General features: G+C 42.1%; 1 pseudogene; it reads right to left on the bottom strand.

Moving 5' to 3' along the window:
- Positions 1–2334: 2334 nt before the first annotated feature.
- On the bottom strand, positions 2335–6200 carry LOC148135485 (uncharacterized; annotated as a pseudogene).
- Positions 6201–10151: the final 3951 nt, after the last annotated feature.

Here is a 10151-nt window from a genome sequence, read left to right as displayed (position 1 = left end):
AGCTTTCAGGCTGCTAAACGCCTTCTGGCAGTCTGCTGTCTACTGAAACATCTTGCCTTTATTTAGCAAATCAGTGAGTAGAGCAGCTACACTGTTGAAATTCGGCAGAAAAGTTTGACAAAATCCACTCAATCCCAGTAACCGTAGTTCTGCTCATTTTGTCGATGGTATGGGAATTCCCGACTCCGTTTGTTTATGAAACCCTATGAGCCATTTGCCCATGTCCACTAACATGGCCCAGGAAGGTGCCTTGGGCTTTGGCAAATTCACTTTTAGTTGGGTTTACCAGAAAGCTTGCCTTCTGAAGTCCATCGAACAAGTTCGATAAATGTTGTAAATATTCCTGTCATGAATGGCCAAACATCACCAGGTCATTGATGTTAACCACACGGCTGTATAATCCAACAGCGACCTTATTGGTCAGACTCTGAAATATGGCCCGAGTGTTTTTCATACTAGGTGACATGACTTTAAACTGATATACACCGTTTGGCGTTATGAAAGTTGACATTGCCTTTGCTTTTCCTGACGAGGTTACTTGCAAGGTAGTCTTTGAGCAATTCCAACTTAGAAATGTAAGTTGTTTGTCCCATCTTTTCAATACAGTTTTCCAACCGCAGAATTTGATGTGTATCAGTCGTTGTAACTGCGTTGACTTTGCAATAGTTTACACATAACCGTTGGGTGTCATCTGACTTTGGTACCATTGCTATAGGTTAGCTCCAGTCACTGTAACTCACTTCAATTACGTCATCGTGGAGCATGCGTTCAAATGTTCCTTCTAAACCTGTGCCAATATTAGAGGTTTATGTCTATAAGGATGTTGCTTAATCGGAACAACATCTTCTATATCTACTTCATGTAAAATTAGATTATCACTTCGCAGTTTATTCCATATATCTTCTCATGTGATCGTCATAACTTTTCCAGGTTATTTCAATTTTCTCAGGAAGGTAACTCAATAATATCTCCCAATTTTTGACGAGTTCCTCATTGTCCAATTTACTTTGAAGAATGTCCAGTTCAGAATCCTCTGAACTAGGTTCTTCCTTCTGTAATCATTAAACATCTTCTCCTCTTGCTTTCCTTACATATCAAAATATCGCTTGAACATATTCACATGACACATCTTGTGAGATTTCTTTCTGTCTGGAGTCTCTATCGAGTAATTCACCTCACACAATATCCTTTCGATTTGATACCACCCACTAAACCTTGCTTTTAAAGATTCACCTATTACTGGAAGTAACACTCATATCGTACCCCAATAGCAATATCGCGAATTTTTGATGTCTTGCCTGCTTCATGTTTCATTGCAAACTGCAATAGTTTTAAATGCTGTTTAGCCAACACCCTAGCTCCATTTAATCACTCCCTATCCAAATGTGTGATCTCTGAATTCTGACTTACCCATTACACCTTAATTAATTTTAATTGTCCTCTCACTTTATACCCAGAAACCAAGACAGAATATGATCGATTCATTTGCTGCATCTCTGTTCGCAAATAGCACAAAGAGAATTCCCTAACCCATTCATCTAGACAGTCATGATTATAAGCCCTTAACATGGTCTTTAGTGTTTGATGCCACCTTTCTAGCATTCGCTGCGAAACTGGATGTTATGCAGTAGACATTAATTGTTTTATTCCTAAGTTGTCCGTAACTTCCTTGAATCATTTTGATGAGAAGTGGAACCTTGATCGAACTGTATCTCTCTTGGTAGTCCGTATTTAGTAAATAATTTGAGTAATTCCTCTATAATAATTCGAGCTGTCATTTTGCGTAATGAATAGCCACTGGAAATCTGCTCGATGCATCCATTGTTGTTAACAAATACTGATTCATAATTTTGTTTGAGGTAGGGGACCTACACAATCAATTAAGACTCTGTAAAAGGTTCCTCAAATGTTGGAGCAGGTATTAGAAGTGCAGCTTTTATTTTCGCCTGTGGTTTTCCACTTTCACGACATGTGTGACACATATGGAAAAAATCAACTACATTCCTGTGCAGCCCTAGTCATTAGAAATGTTTTTTTTTTGGAATTTAACCTTTATTTTTCTCACTCCAAAATGGCCTCCAAGCGATTGCTCAAGCGCCAGTTACAATACCTTCATTCCACACCCCACCGCCAAGACAATTTGTTGAATTTCTTGCTATTTTTGATCTGTTTGACTATGTGATAGTCTCGATTTCCTCATTAAGACTCAATTTTTCAGGTAATAGCACTTAGAGATACATTCAGATTCTGTCTCTGTATATGCCTCTTGATACAAATGTTCATCTTTCTGCTGTATCTAGCTTTGCAGAGCTAGATAGTTGCACAATGATCTATTCATTCTTGTTCTATCTCAACCATCTGATTGAACATAGTCTCTGCTATTGCCACTGCAGCTTCCTTATCTATAACCTTTGATCTCTCCTGTTTCAACTGGTGCCTCTGTGACCTCGTTACTGCACAATCAGGTAAGATTCCAGGGTAAAACTCCTGCATTGCTTCAGTTGCCTGATTCTCAACTGGCTTGTCGTCTACGTTAGGCGGTACACCTACTGGTGAATCGGCTCTGTCATACACAAAGACACACTGTATTCCTGGAGCTGAGAGTTTGTCCAGTACTCCTAAAACAAATTCTCTTTTCTGGACACCCTCGCCTCACCTTATATAATTGACTGCCTTTTTCAGACCATGAGTTCCCGTTACCAGTACCTTTTCTGGCAATAGTCCCCAGGAGTACATATCTCCTTATTCTTCAGCATCACAGACTGAGAGAATCCTGTGCTCCTTAATATTCTAAACTCATTACCTGCTACTCCTGACCTACGAGAATAAACTTTATCTTTGCAGGTATATATTCTATGCAGATCAGGCACTATCTCATTAACCAATCTCCGATCAGCTTACACACTGACGCCGTTTTCTTAGCTTCCACTGTGCTATATGTTACCATTTCAACAAAATTCCCAGGCTTATCCTGTTTTCCTACATCTGGCTTTTTTTTTCCCCCGAGCCGACAAACACAGTGATTCCTTGTGACCCATTGTCTTGCAATGAAAACACTAAAGCATTTTGACTTCTTTGCTCCTTTTAATGGTTTCCGTTTTACCTTGCAGTAAGTTTTCTTTATGGTCTTCACTGAGATCTACCTTTCACCTTACACGTGAGGATTTCTACTTTCCCCATTTTCTTTCCCTCCCGTGTTCGAAATTGATTCTTGAAGCCAAAACGAGTTTTATCATCAACTCATGATCATCAGACATTCCAGCTGCTAAACTCGCCGTTTTGACTCTATGCTCTTCCACACTAAGCTTACGTTCAGCCTTCATGTCCATCCTTTTCAGCTGACTTTCATTTCTAAGTGTCATTTTCTGAAGTTCAAACATTCATTTTCTTTCTCTATTGCTAAAGCCCTTCGTTCTTTTTCTTTCTCCTCCAATTTTAATCCTAACTCAAACATTTTCATTTCTGTTGCCTTTCCTTATCTCTCGATCTAATTCAGGCTGTTTCATTTGTAATTGCATTCTTGCCATCTCTACATTTGCAGAAGGTGTTTCCATCAAAGTTCAATGCTGAGCTATTATTGCAATCATCTCATCTTTATTCACTTTAGAAGACAGCGCCAAACCAAGCTTGTCTGCTAATTCCTGCAGCTTGGCCTTAACCACCTTTTGTAAAAACCACAAGGTCATCTGTTCCACTCCCAGAAAGCTCTTGAAGACAGAAAGAACCATTGCTATCCGATCCATTACTGTGAAAATCAACCAAATCAAGACCAGAAATAAAGGCACTAACATCTACTACTCGCTGTCTAAATCTGGCAAAGAGCCCCCAATCTGTTAAGGACCAGGCCCGAACCCTCTAAATATTCTTTAGCTGGTAGCCCTGATTGTAAATTTTCTATTTGCTTCGTAAAGTGTATGGTGGATATTCCAGGAGTGAATTGGTTCATTTGCCTGCCTAGGTTTAAACAAAAAGAACTTATTTGCCAAAATATGGGATAAAACACAAAGAACAGAAAATAGAATATCAGATAGCCTATCATATCCAAACCCGACAGACTATCCCAACTTAATGATGCTATTCCAAAGATTAACGCAACAACCTACTTAAACAACCGCTTTAGCACAAATATTAAAAATGACACAAAAAGTTCACAGGTTACGAAGTGAGAAGGCTAGGAGGTGGGAGACAACAAACAGCCTTTAATAACACGATTTGGAGATGCCGGTGTTGGACTGGGGTGTACAAAGTTAAAAAACACACAACACCAGATTATAGTCCAACAGGTTTAATTGGAAGCACACGAGCTCGTGGAGCGACGCTCCTTCATCGGGTGATTGTGGACGGCTCGATCGTAACACAGAATTTATAGCAAAAATTTGCAGTGTGATGTAACTGAAATTATACATTGAAAAATTGATTGTCTGTTAAGCCTTTCATCTGTTAGAATACAGTGATAGTTCCACTTCATTCATGTGTAAATCACAAAACCCTATTTTTAAGTTGCATTCTCGGGTTAGCTGTTAACAATGGTGATAGCTAGACAATATGTTGAAGGTGTTAGCCCCCTGTGTTCTCTGTCTATAACCTGATGTTTAGATTAATTCTAATCTAAAAAGTGAGATAACAGAATTTTACATAAATTCATGCAGTTTTTGAGCTCAGAGTTCTACATGAATGTATGCAGTTTTTGAACAAAGTGCAATGTAACTCTGCAAGTACAAATTCACCCCACAAAATATATGTGTGCATGTGGGTCTTTGTCTGTCTGTGTGTGTGGCTGTCTGTGGTGAGGGTTGTGAGTGTGAGAAAGCGTGCGTGTGTGTGTTTGTGTGTGTGTGTGTGTGTGTGTGTGTGTATGTGCAGTGAGTGCAGAGTGTCTTAAGTCTGTGAGGGGGTGCATGTGTGAGTGTGGGAGTGTGTGTGTCTATACAGTTATGTGTGGGTGTCTGTGTGCATCTGTGTCCGTGTGTATGTGAGTCTGTGTGTGTGTGTGTGTAGGAATATCTCTTTGTGTAGTGCAATGATGATAACCTGTAATGTGACATGAAACCAAGGTACCGGTTAATGCCCTCCCTATGGGTACCGAACTTAGCTATCAGCCTCTGCTCGGCCACTTTCCTCTGCTGCCTGTCCCGAAGTCCACTTTGGAGGATGGTCACCCGAAGGTCCGAGGCTGAATGTCCTGGACCACTGAAGTGTTCCCCAACTGGGCGGGAACCCTCGTGTCTGTTGATTGTTGTGCGGTGCCCATTCATCCGTTGGCATAGCCTTTGCTCTGTTTCCCCAATGTACCATGCCTCCGGGCATCCTTGCCTGCAACGTATAAGGTAGACAACGTTGGCTGAGTCACATGAGTACCTGCCATGTACAAGGTGTGAGGTGTTTCCACGCGTAATTGTGATATCTATGTCCACTATCTGATACGTCTTGCAGCGTCCACCGTGACAGGGTTGTATGGAGTTTTCCTGACAGCCGGGCAGTTTGCTATGAACAATCATCTGTTTGAGGTTTGGCGGTTGTTTAAAGGCAAGTAGTGGAGGTGTGGGGAAGGTCTTGGTGAGGTGCTCATCCTCATTGATAATGTGTTGCAGGTCACGAAGAACATGGCGTTATTTTTCAGCCCCTGGAAAGTACTGAACAACGAACGGTACCCTGTCAGTTCCAGCACGTGTCTGTCTTCTGAGGAGGTCATTACAGTTCCTTGCTGTGGCACGTCGGAACTGGCGATCGATGAGTTGAGCATCATACCCCGTTCTTGTGAGGGCATCCTTGAGTACTTCCAGGTGTCCGTCACGTTCCTCCTCATCTGAGCAGATTCGTTGTATGAGTAGGGCTTGTCCATAGGGAATGGCTGTTTTAATATGTTTTGGGTGGAAGCTGGAGAAGTGTAGCATTGTGAGGTTGTCTGTTGGTTTTCGGTAGAGTGTGGTGCTGAGGTGTCCGTCCTTGATGGAGACGCACGTGTCCAAGAATGAAACAGACAGTTGAGAATAGTCCATGGTGAGTTTGATGGTGGGATAAAACTTATTGATGTCACTGTGTAGTTTTATCAGTGACTCCTCGCCATGGGTCCAGAGGAAGAAAATGTTATCAATGTACGTGGTGTACAATGTTGGTTGGAGATCCTGCAAAGAGAAGAAATCTTGTTCGAGCCTGTGCATAAAAAATTTGGCATATTGGGGTGCAAAGATGGTCCCCATGGCTGGTCCGTGTCTGGATGAAGAATTGATTGTCAAAGGTGAAGACGTTATGATAGAGGATAAAGCGGATGAGTTGTAGGATGGTGTTTGGAGACTGGCAGTTGTTGGTGTTGAGTACTGAGGCTGTTGCCGCGATGCTATCCTTGTGGGGTTACTGGTGTAGAGTACGGAAATGTGTATTGTGACGAGAAATGTTCCCGGTTCGACTGGTTACTCCGTTATCTCACTTTTTAGATTAGAATCAATCTAAACATCAAGTCATAGACAGAGAACACAGGGGGCTAACACCTTCAACATATTGTCTAGCTATCACCATTGTTAACAGCTAACCCGAGAATGCAAATTAAAAAAAAAAGAGTTTTGTGATTTACACATGAAAGAAGTGGAACTATCACTGTATTCTAACAGATGAAAGGCTTATAATTTCAGTTACATCACACTGCAAATTTTTGCTGTAAATTCTGTGTTACGATCGAGCCCTCCACAATCACGTGATCAAGGAGTGTCGCTCTGAAAGCTAGTGTGCTTCCGATTAAACCTGTTGGACTATAACCTGGTGTTGTGTGATTTTTAACTTTAATAACACACACTGCTGCTGAACTGAATTTTAAAAAAATCTAAACTTAACGATGGTTAGCTACACAGCTAGCCAGCAACTCCCCCTTTGATTTTCCAGCTTTGCTTTTTAAGACATGAAAGGCTGGAGGCCTTATCTGTTAGGGATAAAGATGGCCCAATATACAGTTCAAACTCAGCATATTTGGAGCCTGACCAACTACCCCGTCACTGGCGAAAAAAAAACTCAAGGGCATGTTAACTTTGTCAAAGGTACAGGCTCGTCACAAGTAGAATACAGTCGGTCTCGGAGACCACCATTTGCCTTATTTGATCAACAAAGGAAGCTGCCTGTCCTGCACGCCATGGTCTCATTCTTGTTCCTTTTCCTATTGGCAACAGCTCCACCCTTTGGACACTGTCCAGGCGTCCACCCGTCCTCACAATTTTGAAAATCCCTTGAACTTTCTCTGCCAGACTTCTCCTCTCTCGGTGAGGACAGTCCTTAACTTCGTCGATAGACTCGCATTGCTGAAGTTTCTCTTGCCTGAAGCCTTTCTTAGTAAACTGTCTCTGCACTTTCTCTCTGATGAGGTCACATCTTTCTTGTAATGTAGCACCCACGACTATATGTAATATTCCAGCTGAGCTCTAACAAATGTCTTGTCCACTTTTGGCATCACTTTCCTGCTCTTGGACTTTAAACCTGTATTAATGTATTCCCTGTCTCCTGGTATTGTGGGTCGACCGAAAGCACCTCGACTGCAGCGAGTTAAGAAGGCATCTCACCACCACCTTCTCAAGCGCAAATCGGAATGGACTATCAATTGTGGCAAGCCAGCGACGCCCAAGTTTGACAAATGAATAAATAATAAAGACGCCAACGCTGTTAGCTTCATTAATTGCTCTCCCTCTGTCCTGCCACCTTCAATCATTTATGCACATACACCACCTCAGCTCCCTCTGCTGCTGCACCACCTTCAGATTCGTAACCCCTTATTTTGTATTGCCTATAAGGTTCTTCCCACCAATGTGCATCATCTCACTCTTCTCTCTAAATGGATCTGAACCAATTTGCCATTGTCCTTCTGGAGTTCCACACAGTCCTCCCTATAGTTTATGATTATCCTACGTTTTGCGGCATTTACAAACTTGGAAATACCTCGCCCGTCCCCCGCCATAATAAAATGCAGGTTATTAAAACATATCAGGAGAAGCAATGGTCCCAAAGCCATCCCCTGAGGAGCTCCACGAGAAATTTATTCTAGCCCGAAAAATATCCATCGACCATTACTCTGTGTTTCCTGCCACTTCGCCAATTTTGAGTCCATATTTCTTCTGTGTTTCGAACAAAAATTCCTTTTGCAGGAGAAACTTGCATCCCAAATGCATGAAGGATGTTCCTGTTGACTAGGGGAGAGTCCAGATTGGGCAGTTACAGTTTAAAGGAGACTGAGTTGAACTGGGATGAGGAGAAACGTCTTCACCCAGAGAGTGGGAAGCCTGTAGCATTCGCTACTACGAAAGGTGAAGGACGTTTATCTGTGCAGAGTTAGAAAAGAGATCAAAGGAATTCATTCCTTTAGAGTGTGTGGTGAATGCTGAGTAAATTTAAGGAGGATGACAGATTTGTAATCTGTGTTGGGTTAAAGTGAGTGGGGCAGGGAAGTGGAGTTTAGGCTGATATGAGATCAGCTACAGTTATATCGAATGGGAAGGGCTGAATGGTCCTCACAGTCTGCTACACCAATTCAATGGGATCGGTTCCCCTTTTTCTCACCCAGAGTGTTAAATTTCGTGATTTTGCGAACGTTCTCCTAATCTAGTGGCAGTCAGAATAATTTTAATATTCTCTGATTCTGTGTTCCAGATACCACTGGGAAGTTTGCCTTACGGATCGGTGGTTCTGCAGTTGCTGCTGCTCTCCTCATCGCTTTCTTGCTTCTGTTCTCTGTTTGCAAACTCCGTCAGAAAGATGGAGTTCACGACACACCTGGATCTCAAACCTCCATTCAAGGTCAGTTTGAGAGCGATAAAAAAATGTCTTTTCTTGTACAGCTACTGGTAAAAGTGCCGGTGCTGGGTCCGCTGTTGTTCATCATTTGGAAGAGAATTTAGGAAGCATGGTTCGTATACTAATGGCTGGCACCAAAGTTGGTGCTGTAGTTCACAGTGAAGTCTATCTAAGATTGCCAAGACATTTTGAACAACTGAGGTGGGCAGATGGAGTATAACTTGGATAAATGTGAGATATTACATTTTGGTGAAATAAAAGACGGCAACACTTTTTTCCTAGGGCCTTGGGTAGCGTGTCGAATAGAGTCTAAGGGGTTCAGTTACGTAATGCAGAAGTTACGTCACAGGTAGAGAGCGTGGTTAAGACGTTGCTTGGCTTGCTTGCCTTCATTGGAAAAGCATTGATTCTGATACCTTTCCACCTCTCCCTCTTTAGTTCTGATCGAGGTTCACACTAGATCTCAAATGCTAACATTCTTTTCTCTCTCTCTCTCTCGCTCCCCACAGATACTGCCAGACGTGCTGAGTTTCTCCAGTGCTATCTGTGTTGGTTTCAGATCTCCAAAATCCGGAACTATGTTGCTTTTGGGGCGTTTACAAATTGTGTTCTTTGTTTCAGATGCCAGTGGGCCCATTCCTGTTGAAACTGTGTTCACTGTTGTTCAAGTGAAGACGAAAGAAGGAGGTAAGAACATTTAAAACAATTTTTTGTCGCTCTGTCAGGAAGAAAACACAAGCTTTCATCTAGCTACATCATCTGGGAATGGGATCCGTATGAATGTCGGAGCAGAACCAGGCTATTTAGCCCATCAAGCCTGTTTCAGCATTCAACAAGATCTTAGCTGATCTAATCATTTTCAACTTCACTTTCTCCTCCATAATCCTCAATGCCCCTTTCTGGTTAAAAGTCTCAGCCTTCAATGCACTTCATGACGCAGTCTGAACAGTCATCTTCAGTACAGAATTCTTCAGATTCGCTCGCCTTGGAGTGAAGAAATTCCTCCTCATCTCCATCTTAAATGTGTGACCTCCCGTATTCTGAGACAATGCCCTTCTGATCCCAGACTCTCACACACGGGAAAACAATCTCTCCACACCTCCACTGTCAAGTCGCTCTAAGAATTTTAAAAAATGTCATCTTTTTGCATTCGTCAGGGATAAATAAAAGGTAGTTGGAGTGGGTTTGGAGTGTTCCTCTTCTGAGGGTCGATGTGGACTTGTTGTGTCAAAGGACCTGTTTTCACTCTGAAGGGATTCTATTCTATGTTTCTGATTTTTCATAATTGTCTGGGGCGCAGTAAAATAGCAACCACATTGCTGTGGGTCTGGAAACACATGAATACAAGACCAGGTAAGGATGTCAGATTTTATTCCCTCAAG

This window comes from Chiloscyllium plagiosum, unplaced genomic scaffold (assembly GCF_037043375.1).
Source record: "Chiloscyllium plagiosum isolate Xiang-an unplaced genomic scaffold, Cpla_swu_hap1 HiC_scaffold_49, whole genome shotgun sequence".
NCBI lineage: Eukaryota > Metazoa > Chordata > Chondrichthyes > Orectolobiformes > Hemiscylliidae > Chiloscyllium > Chiloscyllium plagiosum.
The sequence above is the reverse complement of the archived record's forward strand: the minus strand, read 5'-3'. Positions and strand labels throughout refer to the sequence as shown.